At 49.0% G+C, this 16,444-nt stretch overlaps 1 protein-coding gene across 14 annotated transcripts in view; it reads left to right on the top strand.

The window, feature by feature from the left end:
- The window catches only part of LOC118392359 (pleckstrin homology domain-containing family A member 5-like), a 149,829-nt gene that overhangs the window by 77,454 nt on the left and 55,931 nt on the right, over positions 1 to 16,444 (top strand). Inside the window, exon 1 of one of the 14 annotated variants that reach the window (XM_052460179.1) lies at positions 6,056 to 6,151. The exons of the other annotated variants lie outside the window; for them this stretch is intronic. The gene's annotated coding sequence lies outside the window, so the exon portion shown is untranslated. Of the gene's footprint in view, positions 1 to 6,055; positions 6,152 to 16,444 lie in introns of those variants that run through there. 14 annotated transcript variants of the gene reach the window in all.

Below are 16,444 nucleotides of genomic sequence, written 5' to 3'. Positions count from 1 at the left end.
CGGTCTCTCCGTATCTCTCTCTCGGTCTCCCCGTCTCTCTCTCTCGGTCTCCCCGTTTCTCTCTCTCGGTCTCCCCGTTTCTCTCTCTCGGTCTCCCCGTTTCTCTCTCTCGGTCTCCCCGTTTCTCTCTCTCGGTCTCCCCGTCTCTCTCTCTCGGTCTCCCCGTCTCTCTCTCGGTCTCCCCGTCTCTCTCTCGGTCTCCCCGTCTCTCTCTCGGTCTCCCCGTCTCTCTCTCGGTCTCCCCGTCTCTCCCTCTGTCTCCCCGTCTCTCTCTCTGTCTCCCCGTCTCTCTCTCGGTCTCCCCGTCTCTCTCTCGGTCTCCCCGTCTCTCTCTCGGTCTCCCCGTCTCTCTCTCGGTCTCCCCGTCTCTCTCTCGGTCTCCCCGTCTCTCTCTCTCGGTCTCCCCGTCTCTCTCTCTCGGTCTCCCCGTCTCTCTCTCGGTCTCCCCGTCTCTCTCTCGGTCTCCCCGTCTCTCTCTCGGTCTCCCCGTCTCTCCCTCTGTCTCCCCGTCTCTCTCTCTGTCTCCCCGTCTCTCTCTCTCTGTCTCCCCGTCTCTCTCTCGGTCTCCCCGTCTCTCTCTCGGTCTCCCCGTCTCTCTCTCTCGGTCTCCCCGTCTCTCTCTCTCTCGGTCTCCCCGTCTCTCTCTCTCTCGGTCTCCCTGTCTCTCTCTCTCTCGGTCTCCCCGTCTCTCTCTCTCTCTCTCGGTCTCCCCGTCTCTCTCTCTCTCTCTCGGTCTCCCCGTCTCTCTCTCTCTCGGTCTCTCCCTCTCTCTCTCTCTCGGTCTCCCCGTCTCTCTCTCTCTCTCGGTCTCCCCGTCTCTCTCTCTCTCGGTCTCCCCGTCTCTCTCTCTCTCGGTCTCCCCGTCTCTCTCTCTCTCTGTCTCCCCCGTCTCTCTCTCTCTCTGTCTCCCCCTCTCTCTCTCTCTCGGTCTCCCAGTCTCTCTCTCTCTCTGTCTCCCCGTCTCTCTCTCTCTCGGTCTCCCAGTCTCTCTCTCTCTCGGTCTCCCCGTCTCTCTCTCTCTCGGTCTCCCCGTCTCTCTCTCTCTCGGTCTCCCCGTCTCTCTCTCTCTCGGTCTCCCCGTCTCTCTCTCTCTCGGTCTCCCCGTCTCTCTCGGTCTCCCCGTCTCTCTCGGTCTCCCCGTCTCTCTCGGTCTCCCCGTCTCTCTCGGTCTCCCTCTCTCTCTCTCGGTCTCCCGTCTCTCTCTCTCGGTCTCCCCGTCTCTCTCTCTCTCGGTCTCCCCGTCTCTCTCTCTCTCGGTCTCCCCTCTCTCTCTCTCTCGGTCTCTCCGTCTCCCTCGTCTCTCGTCTCTCTCGGTCTCCCCGTCTCTCTCTCTCTCGGTCTCTCCGTCTCTCTCTCTCGGTCTCTCCGTCTCTCTCGGTCTCCCCGTCTCTCTCTCTCGGTCTCCCCTCTCTCTCTCTCGGTCTCCCCGTTTCTCTCTCTCTGTCTCCCCGTTTCTCTCTCTCGGTCTCCCCGTCTCTCTCTCTCGGTCTCCCCGTTTCTCTCTCTCGGTCTCCCCGTCTCTCTCTCTCGGTCTCCCCGTCTCTCTCTCGGTCTCCCCGTCTCTCTCTCGGTCTCCCCGTCTCTCTCTCGGTCTCCCCGTCTCTCTCTCGGTCTCCCCGTCTCTCCCTCTGTCTCCCCGTCTCTCTCCCTGTCTGTCTCCCCGTCTGTCTCCCTGTCTGTCTCCCTGTCTGTCTCCCTGTCTGTCTCTCCGTCTCTCGGTCTCCCCGTCTGTCTGTCTCCCCGTCTGTCTGTCTCCCCGTCTGTCTGTCTCCCCGTCTGTCTGTCTCCCCGTCTGTCGGTCTCCCCGTCTGTCGGTCTCCCCGTCTGTCGGTCTCCCCGTCTGTCTGTCTCCCCGTCTGTCTGTCTCCCCGTCTGTCTGTCTCCCCGTCTGTCGGTCTCCCCGTCTGTCGGTCTCCCCGTCTGTCGGTCTCCCCGTCTGTCGGTCTCCCCGTCTGTCTGTCTCCCCGTCTGTCTGTCTCCCCGTCTGTCTGTCTCCCCGTCTGTCTGTCTCCCCGTCTGTCTGTCTCCCCGTCTGTCTGTCTCCCCGTCTGTCTGTCTCCCCGTCTGTCGGTCTCCCCGTCTGTCGGTCTCCCCGTCTGTCGGTCTCCCCGTCTGTCGGTCTCCCCGTCTGTCGGTCTCCCCGTCTGTCGGTCTCCCCGTCTCTCTCTCTCTGTCTCTCCCCGTCTCTCTCTCTCTGTCTCCCCGTCTCTCTCGGTCTCCCCGTCTCTCTCCTCGTCTCTCTCTCTCTGTCTGTCTGCCCCCCAGTCTCCCTGTCTGTCTCCCCGTCTGTCTGTCGGTCTCCCTGTCTGTCGGTCTCCCCGTCTCTCTCTCGGTCTCCCCGTCTCTCTCTCGGTCTCCCCGTCTCTCTCTCGGTCTCCCCGTCTCTCTCTCTCTGTCTCCCCGTCTCTCTCGGTCTCCCCGTCTCTCTCCTCGTCTCTCTCTCTCTGTCTGTCTGCCCCCCAGTCTCCCTGTCTGTCTCCCCGTCTGTCGGTCTCCCCGTCTGTCGGTCTCCCCGTCTGTCGGTCTCCCCGTCTGTCGGTCTCCCCGTCTGTCGGTCTCCCCGTCTGTCGGTCTCCCCGTCTGTCGGTCTCCCCGTCTGTCGGTCTCCCCGTCTGTCGGTCTCCCCGTCTGTCGGTCTCCCCGTCTGTCGGTCTCCCCGTCTGTCGGTCTCCCCGTCTGTCGGTCTCCCCGTCTGTCGGTCTCCCCGTCTGTCGGTCTCCCCGTCTGTCGGTCTCCCCGTCTGTCGGTCTCCCCGTCTGTCGGTCTCCCCGTCTGTCGGTCTCCCCGTCTGTCGGTCTCCCCGTCTGTCGGTCTCCCCGTCTGTCGGTCTCCCCGTCTGTCGGTCTCCCCGTCTCTCTCTCGGTCTCCCCGTCTGTCGGTCTCCCCGTCTGTCGGTCTCCCCGTCTCTCTCTCGGTCTCCCCGTCTCTCTCTCTCGGTCTCCCCGTCTCTCTGTCTCCCCGTCTCTCTCTCTCTGTCTCCCCGTCTCTCTCTCTCTGTCTCCCCGTCTCTCTCTCTCTGTCTCCCCATCTCTCTCTCTCTGTCTGTCTGCCCCCCAGTCTCCCTCTCTCTGTCTGTCTGCCCCCCAGTCTCCCTGTCTGGCTCCCTGTCTGGCTCCCCGTCTGGCTCCCTGTCTGGCTCCCCGTCTCTCTCGCTGTCTGTCTGGCTCCCCGTCTCTCTCGCTGTCTGTCTGTCTCCCCATCTCTCTGTCTGTCTTTCTCCCCGTCTCTCTGTCTGTCTGTCTCTCTGTCTCTCTCTCTCTCTGTCTGTCTCTCAATCTCCCCGTCTCTCTCTCTCTGTCTCCCCATCTCTCTCTCTGTCTCCCCAGTCTCCCTGTCTGTCTTTCTCCCCGTCTCTCTCTCTGTCTGTCTGTTTCCCCATCTGTCTGTTTGTCTCCCCGTCTGTTTCTCCCCGTCTGTCTGTCTCCCCGTCTGTCTGTGTCTGTCTGTCAGTCTCCCTCCCTCCCTCCCTCCCCATTTCTCTCTTCCTCTGTCTCCGTCCGTCCGCCCACCCGTCTGTCCGTCCCTCCCTCGTTAAATACGGTATCTGCTCTGCTCTAGAGGCTGGATTCAGGTTGCCTACAGCAGTGTTTCCCAACCCTGGTCCTCCAGTACACAGGTTAGTTGTAGGCCTGGACAAACACACCCCATTCAGCTCATTAAGGGCTTGATGATTAGTTGACCAGTTGAATCAGGTGTGTTTGTCCAGGGGGTACAATAAGCATGTGTACTGTTGGGGGTACTGGAGGAGCAGGGTTGGGGAACACTGACCTACAGGACACACTAGCAGTAAGGTTAAGGGCATTGGGTTTTACAGGCTCAAACTCAAAATCACATTAGATAAGTTAAAGTACAACTTTTTTTATGGAACTTTTCAAAAGCGTTGCAGTTTATCGCAGCGCCTTAAAAATGGAACAGGAAATGTGGTCGGCCCAATTATGTAACTATTTTAGGTTTTATAGGAAAACTTCCGTAATCTCTTTGTGACACTTATAGTGGGGAGAGGAGAGAAGACAGCAGGGTGGAAGAGGTCTTTGTTAACTCTGTCTCCTTTACCACTTGCTGACTGGCACACAGCAGCAGAGACCAGAGAGCCTAGATATGATAATACACACACATCTGGTCTGGAGAACACACACTTCATCTCCAACACTCCAACGCCCATAGGCTCTTGAGTTGTCATTGATTCACTCCTTTATCTCCCCGTCACGGTGGGTGCACACGCATGCGTGGGTGAGTGCTTACGCCTGTCTGTCTGGTTGTGTGTGCGTGCGCACTTTTGCAAGTGTGTCGGTCTCTGCTTACTTGGTCTCTGCATACAGATGGCTGGGTACCAAAATATTCTGCTTAAAAGCTTGTTTCACTTATCAGCAGAGAGAGAGCAGGAGATTGCGGAGTTTCAGCTGTCGGCTTACACTTGATAAAATACTGCGGAGACGTTTTTCAAATCAAGTACCATACATCCGGTGGGCGCTGCCTCTGGGGATGAACAAATACAGTTACTGTTGATTTAGAGTTTTTGGACAGGAGAGTTCCTTGTCTATCCAATACGAGCTCACATGCACTATGGAGCCCAACACCGCAGCTCTCTTCCCTGGGTCCATTTGACAATATCAGCTTTCCTCAGCTAGCCAGCTCTCAAAACCTTAACCTCCCTCTCTCTCTCTCTCTTGCTCTCGCTCTCTGATATTGTGGCTCACACTGGATTTGACTGAAAAGGTTTGCGTTCCAAATGGCTCCCTATCTGCCCTGGTCAAAAGTAGTGCACTATATTGGAAATAGCGTGCCGTTTGGGACGCACACATGGATTTAGACTTCAAACGCATGCCCTCTGTTGTTTCCTGGACAGTTGATGCAGGGTGGATCTAGTGGACTTTTCCATTCTCCTGTCCTCATCTTACCTCTTCACTGCCAATGGGTATTGTTCATCCTCCCACATCCCTTCTTCCCTTGTATCTCCACCATGTTATGGGAAAATGGGATGCGGGGAGATTGGTTTTGAATGCAGCCTATTGCTGTTACAATTCACCTGGCTTCCACAAAGGGGAGAAATTCTAGTTGTAGCACCAATTTGAGTTGTGCTACAATTGGAGTTGGTTTTTGAACCATGCCAGGTTGGTTGTTTTCCTCTGCTATTTAAACCTATCGAGGAGCCCCAGCAGGGTTCAAAACAGCTTTCTGTGTGGAGAGGATATGTAGTGATGAGCCTGGTTTAATCTGGAGTCCTGTCCCCTCCCCACACACGTACACTAAAATGGTCCTTTCTCTCTGGAGCCATTGTGGCCTGGCGTCCCCTCTCCTCCCCTCCACATCACCACTGCCCCTCCTCTCCTCCAGGCCTGAATAACAGCACTAAGCTGGGGGAAGCAGATTAGCCCCTCCACAACCATTGTCTGCTTCCTATTAGAAAGAACCCTGACTTGTGGTTGAACTTCAGGGTCTCTCCAGGCTCTTGTTACCCAGTTACACACGTGTGTACTGTTCTACTACCACATATCATAGCCTGGTATAAATACATGTTGAATGGGAGTCTAGAGGAACATCAAGCATTAAGTTAATGATATAGGCCTAGATTTGGAGAGGAACTTCCCAGCATTAAGTTAATTATATATCTATATATACCTAGCTTTGGAGCATGCTGTAGGCTTCCCTTATTATGTGACCTCAGTAGACACCGTGCACTAGATGTGATTTTGTACCCTTGTAATGTTCATATAGCTGTAAACGATTAGGCCTATAGTTTACATTGAGAGGAGCCTGTTAACTCGTGTGTGTCTGCTGTATTTTGCACGCCACCCGCGGTCACGCACACGTGATGACACATCTGCTTTGAAAAGCACTGCAAACCAAACGGCATCCTATTCGAACGAGTCAACTCTGAAACGCAATGTAATGCACGAGTAAATCAGGTTTCAAAGTCATAAGCGCACAGCACGGCAGATGTATTCCAGCTCGGTCGGCGGCGCGCATTTAACAGAGCAGGCGAGTGGGAGCGCGCGCATTTAACAGAGCAGGTGAGTGGGAGCGCGCGCATTTAACAGCGCGCCAGTGAGTGAGCGGTCACTGAAGTGGGCTGCTCTCACCCAGTCCGCATCTGGAAAGACTGCTTTTATTTCACCAGTTTTACTGGCTTTTCCAACGCAGGCGTCCTCTCGTAAGTAAACACAATTTGGAGATGATTTAGTCATGTTATGTAGTCATGCTTAGATATGATGTGTTTATTATATAGGCTATTGAAATAATGGCATTGCTATTTTACGCGTGCGGTTCTGTGATGCCTTGTTGGTATGACAGGCTACATTTCACTGTAGCCCACGCGTTTTCATACCTTATGCATATTTTATGAAGTACACACGGGATGCGCTGCTAAAAATAGTACTGGTGCTCAGATTTTTCCATATAGGGGACTCGACCATTTATTGTGATATTCTGTGCTCTGTTCGTTGCTGCGTTGTGTAGCCATGCCTATAGGACAGTAGGCTTAAGACAGCTTACAATGAGGCTTACAAGGCAGGGTTAAATTGTGAAACTGTAAATGCAGTCTGTAAATGAGTTATTGTTTTGATTTTGTTGCATTTGGTGTCATGCATTCAGCTCAATTTGCTTACTGTATCCTACAGCTGATGTCACTCAGCCTCCGGTTCTCCTCTCGTCTCTATCTGTCGTTCTCTATATGTCTCTCTCTTTCTGTCCTTCAAATTGGTGTTACTCTTTCTCATTCTGGACCCATGTTATCCCTCTCTTTCCTGTGGTGTACAGTAGAAAGTCGTTAAAGGTGTCCGGCTGTTCTCAGCGTCCCGTTGTGAATTGGATTAAATTTGTGGTTCCGGGATGCCACAGGGACCAAGTTATTTCCGTCAGCCAGCTCCATGCATCTCATTGGTCAGCTCTCCGAGTCCATGTTGATGGGTCTCCCTACTCCTTTAAACTCATCTGTCAGAGTTTTTTTGCTCTATTAATTAGGGAGTTTTTGTTTCTACCATTTGGAATTAGGCTAGACTCTTAAGCAGCTATCAGTCTCACTATGCCAGTGTCCTTTTGGGGATACACGTAATTACTTTGAGTTCCGACGTTTTCTGTGTGTGTGGGCTTATCATTTTCATTAAAGGGAGGTAGACTTTTAGGGGGCTTTCATACCAGATTGTTTTAGAGCTTGTTTTCACCCTTAGGTCCGTTAGTTTGGACTGTTGTGAACACGCTATCTTCACTCGGGAGCACACTGAACAACACACCGTGGTTCACTCAAAAAGGGTGGTATCGGTCCGATTCCATTTTTACCATGGCGCGGTTCGCTGCAGGTGAGAACGCAGTCCGAACCAAACACAGGAAAATAATCAGAGGCATGCAGTTTATTGGACTGTGAGCATTTGGTGAAATGCACACAGTACCATGACTTGATAGCTCAAACATTCTGTGAGTAGCAGTGCATTTAAGAGCGCACCCTGTGCAGATTAGGCTGGGACTATACCGGGGATACAAGCTAAATGTAGTCTACTCACATCGCAGTTAAAGTGGCTATTGCGCTATTGTTTCCTCCCGCATGTTGTTGGAACGCCAAAGCCAATGTAATATGATGATTGGGACCCAAGTTATGCTTCTTGGTCATCATAAATGGATTTAACATGAGTATTTTTCTCCAATTTAACAAATTACTTTCATGAACACATGGTTTTGTTTAGGCATTTTATTTTGTTTTACATTTGGCAATGTGAAACCAACCGGACCAAATGAAAAAGAATACAATGTACAGTATAGCTCAGAACTAAATGCCCTTATAGTTGTCTTTCTGGTCTACAGTTTTCTGATTAAAACAGAGACTGGGACTAATGGATGTGTTCAGCCTAATTTAATGCCCGATAGCTCAACTTTACCAATTTAAGAGAAGAAGTCTGAGAAATGAGAGCCCTCTAAGACTCATAGCATCTTCATCCCAAGGACAAGAGGAGCCAGCAGGCAGGCACACCTTTACATGTAAGTGCACAACTTTTGCCACAAACATGTTTATGTCTGTTCTGATCAAAAGTAGTGCACTATATTAGGGACCAAGGTGCCATTGGAGACACTGAAAGTGGTTGACAAGACCATGGATGGATGGATGGATGGACTGACTGACTGACTGACAGAGGGCAACATGTGGCACTCTAATTCTCCTTTCTCCATGGTGACCCTGACTGAAGTCCCTTGCCCCCTCTGGCCCAATCCAGACCTCATATTTCTGCCATCTGTTTTTCATATCTGTTATTTTCCCCTCTTCTTTTGAACTGTCCTTCTATCTAGACATGGAAATCAAATAAGGTTGTTCTGAACCATTCACAGCCTGGCATTTCATTCCCCCCCGCCGTAGAACTACATGAACATCAGCCATCTGCCAGGGTTACTATTGGCAACACACTCAGGAGAGGAGCCCTTAGGATGAAATACCTCAGCAGTTTGACTTGTTTGAGTCAGTTTGAGCAGTGCTGTTTTCCTGACTGCATGAATTAATATGTAACTGTGAGTTATTTTCTGCTCTCTGAGGTGAATCTGAGTCCATATGCTGCTGCAGTACCTACAGTAGCTCGGCTATGGGTTGAGTGTAATCATAATTATCATCTATTCGTATGGATGGGGTATAGCAAACTGTTATTTGCAGATTAGAAAACGCTAAAGGAGATTGCCATGTATGTTATTTTAAACGCCACCTTGTTGATATGTCATATCTAATCTGGAACCCAGAACCAAATGCTGCATGCTGGTACACTGGCCAGAATTTAAGTCTGTCATACTGTCACAGGAGACTAGGGATGTAACGAATGTAAAAGAAATAAAAATGTTCTGCCAATTTAAAAAAAAAAAAAAAAATAGTTTAAACGAAAAATTACGTGATTTCATCATGAGTATGACAGCTAGGGGGCAATGCAGTTCAATCTACCGGAGTCCTGCCTACCTACCAGACTGCGCTCACCTTACTGCTGTTCTCCACCCACTCAATAACAATGGTATTAATGCCGTTCTAGGTTCTCTTTTGTGTGACTCTCCTCCATGTTCTCAGTTGTCAGTACATGGGACTTCATGGCCCCCTTCCCATCAACGTGAGGGCTCGTTTCAGTGATGTGTAACAGCGTGTTCAAAGATGTCCAACAATCTGTTAAGACCACTAATGGTGTTTGACAACTCGCGCTTTGTACTTGAAGCGCAATCAGTGTACAATTTCTCCACCAGGGCCGTCACGTTTTTTTTCTTCTCGACATGGCATCTTGTAGTCTGGTTCTAGATATGTCATTAGGGTATTGAAGCCGACATCCTCTACCCCTGACCAACGGGTTGGGTCTCACTGTGCCTCCCTTTCAGCACCTGTACAGCCACTGTAGCTCAATTCCACCTCGCAACCGTTTTGCATTTCATCACCGTCTCATTTTACTTGTCAAAGTACTGCCATACAGGGCTCTGGTCAGAACTAGTGCACTATATAGGGAATAAGTGCCATTTGGGATGCATCCTATATTAAATTAGCTGGTATGTATTCTGTATGTAAACATTGGCCCTGGACTTGTCACACGACGTACCGTATTATCAGCCCAAGCTCTCACTCTTAACCTAAATCTGACTTTTATTTGCAGGAATTACTTTTTGATTGAGCAACAAAGGATATTTGTTCTTGTTCCCCTTCTCAAGACATGAGTTTTAACATGTTGTCAGTGATGTGGAGGGCAGCTAGTGGGAATCAGCTTTGTATTAGCTATCTGCCTTAGCGTAGCTCACCCTGGATCTTGTTGTTGTACCGTAGGTGCTCCCTGCTGCTGTAAGTAATAGCCTAGCTGTTTTAGTGCACTTCATGTTCCGTTAAAATGATACAAGGTGTTTTATCCCTTGATAAGCTTTTCAGTCAATGGTGGTAGAGTATGGCATTCTCGAGTAACGGCAGTGGGATGTCATTCTTACATCAATGTCTAGTTGTAATTTAATTGAAGTGCTTGTCGGAGTTTTCAGTTACGGACTTGTCTAAAAGAAGGCACATCACAGCACAGTGGGTTGGCTCATTAACAGATACTTTTGTATATATAGTGTGTGGACACCCCTTCAAATTTGTGGATTTGGCTATTTTAGCCACACCTGTTGCTAAAGGGTAGAGCTGCTGCTTTCAAGGAGCAGGACTCTAACCTGGAAGCGTATAAGAAATGTGCATACCACCCCAACAGATCCACAGATGATGCAATCTCTATTGCACTCCACACTGCCCTTTCACACCTGGACAAAAGGAACACCTATGTGAGAATGCTGTTCATTGACTACAGCTCAGCGTTCAACACCATAGTGCCCTCAAAGCTCATCACTAAGCTAAGGACCCTGGGACTAAACACCTCCCTCTGCAACTGGATCCTGAACTTACTGGCACCCCCAGGTGGTAAGGGTAGGTAAGGGTGCCCAGTCCCCTCCTGTACTTCCTGTTCACTCATGACTGCACGGCCAGGCACGACTCCAACACCATCATTAAATTTGCCGATGACACAACAGTGGTAGGCCTGATCACTGACAACAACGAGACAGCCGTGTGGTGCCAGGATAGCAACCTCTCCCTCCACGTGATCAATACAAAGGAGTTGAATGTGGACTACATTAATTGGAGGACCGAGCACGCCCCCATTCTCATTGACAGGGCTGTGGTGGAGCAAGTTGAGAGCTTCAAGTTCCTTGGTGTCCAATTCACCAACAAACTGTCAAGGTCCAAGCACAAAAAGACATTTGTGAAGAGGGCATGACAAAATGTATTCCCCCTCAGGAGACTGAAAAGATTTGGCAGGGGTCCTCAGATCCTCAAAAGGTTCTACAGCTGCACCATAGAGACCAACTGGTTGCATCACTGTCTGGTATGGCAACTGCTCGGCCTCCGACCGCGGGGCACTACAGAGGGTGGTGCGTGCTGCCCAGTACATCACTGGGGCCAAGCTTCCTTCCATCCAGGACCTCTATACCAGGCGGTGTCAGAGGAGGGCCCTAGAAATTGTCGAAGCACGGTAGGCGGTACCGGAGCGCCAAGTCTCGGTCTGAAAGGCTTCTTGACAGCTTCTACCCTCAAGCCATAAGACTCCTGAACATCTAATCAAAGGGCTACTCAGATGCCTCTTACGCTGCTGCTTTCTGTCTATGCATGGTCACTTTGACTCTGCCTACATGTTCATATTGCCTCGACTAACTGGTATCCCCACACATATTACCTCAATTGACTCTGTACCCCCTGTATATAGTCTCCACATTGACTCTGTACCGGTACCCCTTGTATATAGTCTCCACATTGACTCTGTACCGGTACCCCCTGTATATAGTCTCCACATTGACTCTGTACCGGTACCCCCTGTATATAGTCTCCACATTGACTCTGTACCGGTACCCCCTGTATATAGTCTCCACATTGACTCTGTACCGGTACCCCCTGTATATAGTCTCCACATTGACTCTGTACCGGTACCCCCTGTATATAGTCTCCACATTGACTCTGTACCGGTACCCCCTGTATATAGTCTCCACATTGACTCTGTACCGGTACCCCCTGTATATAGTCTCCACATTGACTCTGTACCGGTACCCCCTGTATATAGTTATTTTACTGCTGCCCTTTTATTTATTTTTATTTTTTTAACTTCACTTATTTTTCTTAACTTCTCAAAGCGTTGTTGGTTAAGGGCTTGTAAGTAAGCATTTCACTGTAAGGTGAAACCTGTTGTATTTGGCGCATGTGACAAATAAGATTTGATTTGTGTTCCACAGTCTGCTTTGGACTCTGGTGCAGTGGAAACGCGCTCTCTGGAGTGCTGAATCGCACTTCACCATCTGGTAGTCTGACGGATGAATCTGGGTTTGGTGGATGCAAGGAGAATGCTACATGCCCGAATGCGTAGTGCCAACTGTAAAGTTTGGTGGAGGAGGAATAATGGTCTGGGCTGTTTTTCATGGTTCTGGGCTAGGCCCCTTCGTTCCAGTGAAGGGAAATATTAACGCTACAGCATACAATGACATTCAAGATGATTCTGTGCTTACAATTTTGTGGCAACAGTTTGGTAAATGCCCTTTCCTGTTTCAGCATGACAATGCCCCTGTGCACAAAGCGTGGTCCATACAGAAATGGTTTGTCGAGATCGGTGTGGAAGAACTTGACTGTTCTGCACAGTGCGCTGACCTCAACCCCATTGAACACCATTCAGATTAATTGTAACTCCAACTGTGAGCCAGGCCTAATCGCCCAACGTCAGTGCTCGACCTCATTAATGCTCTTGTGGCTGAATGGAAGCAAGTCCCTGCAGCAATGTGTGCAACTAGTGGAAAGCCTTCCCAGACGAGTGGAGTCTGTTACAGCAGCGAAGGGGGGACCAACTCCATATTAATGGCCATGATTTTGGAATGAGATGTTTAACGAGCAGGTGTCCACATACTTTTGGTCATGTAGTGTACATACTGCCATGGACGATGTCACAATTACACAGAGGAACAGAAGAGAGGATAGCTTTCTGTAGGAGGACTGTTTATTTATAGATCTGCTAACAAGGACGAAAGCAAGGACAATGAAGATGGCGTCCGATTGATGGCAATTAGAAGTGCTTCTTGTTATTGTTTAGAATACTGCCAACCAAAGCCAAACTCTACAGTGATGTAGGTGGATTAGTTAGAGGTTGTTTTGTTGTGCGTGTTTGCTGCAGCCTGGGTTGTGTGCAGTGGAGGCCGTATCTGACGTTTTTAAAGAGCTTTTCTCCTCCCTATGAAAGGTGTACAATACATGTCATGGGTGAGTCAGAGTGCTATTCTGAATGCTGAGAGAGAGAGCAGGATGCAGAGAGAGCGAGAGAATGTTGAATAGAGAGAGAGAGACGCATCGGGAGAGAGTGCAAGGGAAATGAGGAAGGTCTGTCTCTGTGGCCTTTCTGAAAGGTTACCCAGTGGTGCCAGAGAGAGCGGTGTGAATGGCAGGCGGCTCTACAGGGAGCGGATTAGCAATTGTTGACTGACCCTCAGCCTTTATAATAGCAGAATACTGAGACACGGGTCTGAATATGGAGCCATTGTTCTCTCCACGCCGGGCCTGTACAGAACCGAACACCGAGACTGATTCACACATTTCAACAAGGTTACATCAGAAGACTTGTCATTCATCCACTGTGGATGAAGTCATTTAGAAGGGCCCGGCCCTGGCCTGCGTTACAGCCGTTTGACCAAGGCAACGTTTCACTTGGCATTTAGAGCAGAGGGAATCATACAGACGGGAACAAACATGGTCTGACATTTTAAATGTGTTTTGTAATGTTTCTGACGTCTTATGGATTAGCTGTCACCATAAGATTGATGGGGCTCCTCCTGCTCCTGACACCTTGTTATGCCAGGGTTGTGTAGGCCCTATGACAGGGTTGTGTAGGCCCTATGACAGGGTTGTGTAGGCCCTATGACAGGGTTGTGTAGGCCCTATGACAGGGTTGTGTATGCCTTATGTACTGTATGATGAAGGGTTCAGCTAAAGTGTCCTCACACAGGGGCTTGTTAGAGGGGTTGGGTTGAATGCGGAAGACACATTTCAGTTGAAGGCATTCAGTTGTACAACTGACTAGGTACCCCCCCCCCCTTTCCCTTTCCCTTTACCCACAACCCACTGGGGGCGCTCATCAGAGAGCAGCACGAGTAGCAGACTCCCGCTGGCAACATGCCCTCTTCTCATCCTCCCTTCCTCCTCCACTCTCTCCCTCATCCTCCCTTCCTCTCATCTTCCACTCACCTCCTCCTCCCTTTTTTCAGTTTTTGGGTGATTATTTCTCCCACGCTCTTTCTCTGTTTAGTCTGTATCTCTCCCTCTCTCAGTTTCTATCTCTCCGGTCTGAATATCTTTCTCTCTTTCTCTCTCTCTCTCTCTCTCTCTCTGTTTTCTCTCCCAATCTCCCTCCATCATCGCTGGTGGCCGGCTTTTGAAAAATTGTTTACAGCCAATTAGGGTGATTTGTAGTGTTGTGTTGTGCTGCGCGTTAGCGGGCGGCAGGGAGGAATGGAGAGGTTGGACGAAGTGCTTGTTGATTTTCATCAGCGCTTTCCAATAAACACATTATTTCTCTCGATCCCTCAGAGTCCCTCCTACCAAGCACAATTAGCCTAACACAGAGAAGACTAATAATCAAAGGCCGTACTGAGACCTGGGTTGACTTCAGCGTGACGACAAACAACATCCCCATACATAATTTTACTGTGAAGGAAACGTTCTGAAACAGGGCGAGTACCTGTACTTGTACAATACGCGTTTCTACGGTGTGCCCTACTGAACGCTGTTTTCGTTTGAAGCCATATGTTATTGGTAGGGCCAGGAGGTGTTCTTTGAGATTAAATGCCCTTGAGTTTTTCCAGATTCCTGTTGGACAGCCAGTTGACAGGTGGTGGAATCCTCTCCGTTATGTTCCTTATTGCCTACCTACCTCGACGGTCAAATAGAGGATACTTATATTTTCACTGTGGTTCGAGTGTGAGGTTTGCATATCTCAATTCCCCCTGAGACACCCTTGGAGAGTGGGGATATTTCACTTAGTCGGCTCGGGGATTCGAACCAGCGACCTTTTCGGTTACTGGCCCAACGCTCTTACCTGCTAGGCTACCTGTCACCCTTACATACCTTCCTAGAGCTGCAACAGACCATAGCCACCGGAGTAGAAACGATGACATTTCAGAAGAAAGTAGCGGCGTACTGCTTTGGCATAAAACACTGCTCTCCGATTTATTTCCCCGTCTGTTTACAATTCAGCTCCTGTCCTTGTACTCAACGTTGCTTACATGTTAAAGAGAATAGATCATCCTCTTTCTGGGGAGTAACAGAAAAGCTATTCAATAGAATTCACTACTTCATACCCTTTTATTGTTTCACCTTGCAATTGTCAGAAAATGAGGAAAACATACCTTCACTGTTGATAATCAGTTATGTGAAGAGGACACAAAGGTACTCTTAAGATTTATGTAATGGCTGTAATTCAAGGTGACCGTCATCTCTCTCGGCCTCAGCCTGTACAAATACTGGTACTACAGTACTGTAGTACCAGTCACAAGTTTGGACACACCTACTCATTCAATGGTTTTCCTTTATTTTGACTATTTTCTACATTACAGAATAATAGAGATGACATCAAAACTAGGAAATGGCACATATGGAATCATGTATTAACCCAAAAAAGTGTTAAACAAATCAAAATATATTTTAGATTCTTCAAAGCAGCCATGCATTGATGACAGCTTTGCACACTCTTGGCATTCTCTCTTCCAGCTTCACCTGGAATGCTTTTCCAACAGTCTTGAAGGAGTTCCCACATGCTGAGCACTTGTTGGCTGCTTTTCCTTCACTCTGTGGTCCAACTTACCCCAAACCATCTCAATTGTGTTGAGGTCAGGTGATTGTGGAGGCCAGGTCATTTGATGCAGTACTCCTTCTTGGTCAAATAGCCCTTATACAGCCTGGAGGTGTGTTGGGTCATTGTCCTGTTGAAAAACAAATTATTGTCCCACTAAGCCCAAACCAGATCAGGGTGGCAGGTAGCCTAGTGGTTAGTGTTGGGCCAGTAACCGAAAGGTTACTAGATCGAATTCCCTAGCTGACAAGGTAAACATCTGTCGTTCTGCCCCTGAACAAGGCAGTTAACCCACTGTTCTTAAGCCGTCATTGTAAATAAGAATTTGTTCTTAACTGGCTTGCCTAGTAAAATTACTTTTTTTTTTTGTTGTTGCCCAAACCAGATGAGATGACGTATTGCTGCAGAATGCTGTGGTAGCTATGCTTGTGAAGTGTGCCTTGAATTATAAATACATCACTGACAGTGTCAGTTGGAACCGAGCTTGTGGAGATCATCCGTTCACCTACTGTGTCTCTCAAAGACAGTGGTTGGAACCAAATATCTGACCAAAGGACAGATTTCCATTGGTCTAATGTCCATTGCTCGTGTTTCTTGGCCCAAGCAAATCTCTTCTTCTTATTGGTGTCCTTTAGTAGAGGTTTCTTTGCAGCAATTCGACCATGATCGCCTGATTCACACGGTCTCCTCTGAACAGTTGATGTTGAGATGTGTCTGTTACTTGAACTCTTAAGCATTTATTTGGCCTGCAATTTCTGAGGCTGGTAACTCTAATGAACTTATCCTCTACAGTAGAGGTAACTCTGTGTTTTCCTTTCCTGTGGTGGTCCTCATGAGAGCCAGTTTCATCATAGCGCTTGATGGTTTTTGCGACTGCACTTGAAGAAACTTTCAAAGTTCTTGAAATGTTCGCTATTGACTGACCTTCATGTCTTAAAGTAATGATGGTCTGTCGTTTCTCTTTGCTTATTGGAGCTGTTCTTGCCATAATATGGAATTGGTATTTTATCAAATAGGGCTATCTTCTGTATACCACCCAACTGATTGGCCCAAACGCATTATGAAGGAAAGAAATTCCTCAAATTAACTTTTAACAAGGCACACCTGTT

The sequence above is a fragment of the Oncorhynchus keta genome, chromosome 13 (assembly GCF_023373465.1).
Source record: "Oncorhynchus keta strain PuntledgeMale-10-30-2019 chromosome 13, Oket_V2, whole genome shotgun sequence".
Lineage (NCBI taxonomy): Eukaryota > Metazoa > Chordata > Actinopteri > Salmoniformes > Salmonidae > Oncorhynchus > Oncorhynchus keta.
The sequence above is the reverse complement of the archived record's forward strand: the minus strand, read 5'-3'. Positions and strand labels throughout refer to the sequence as shown.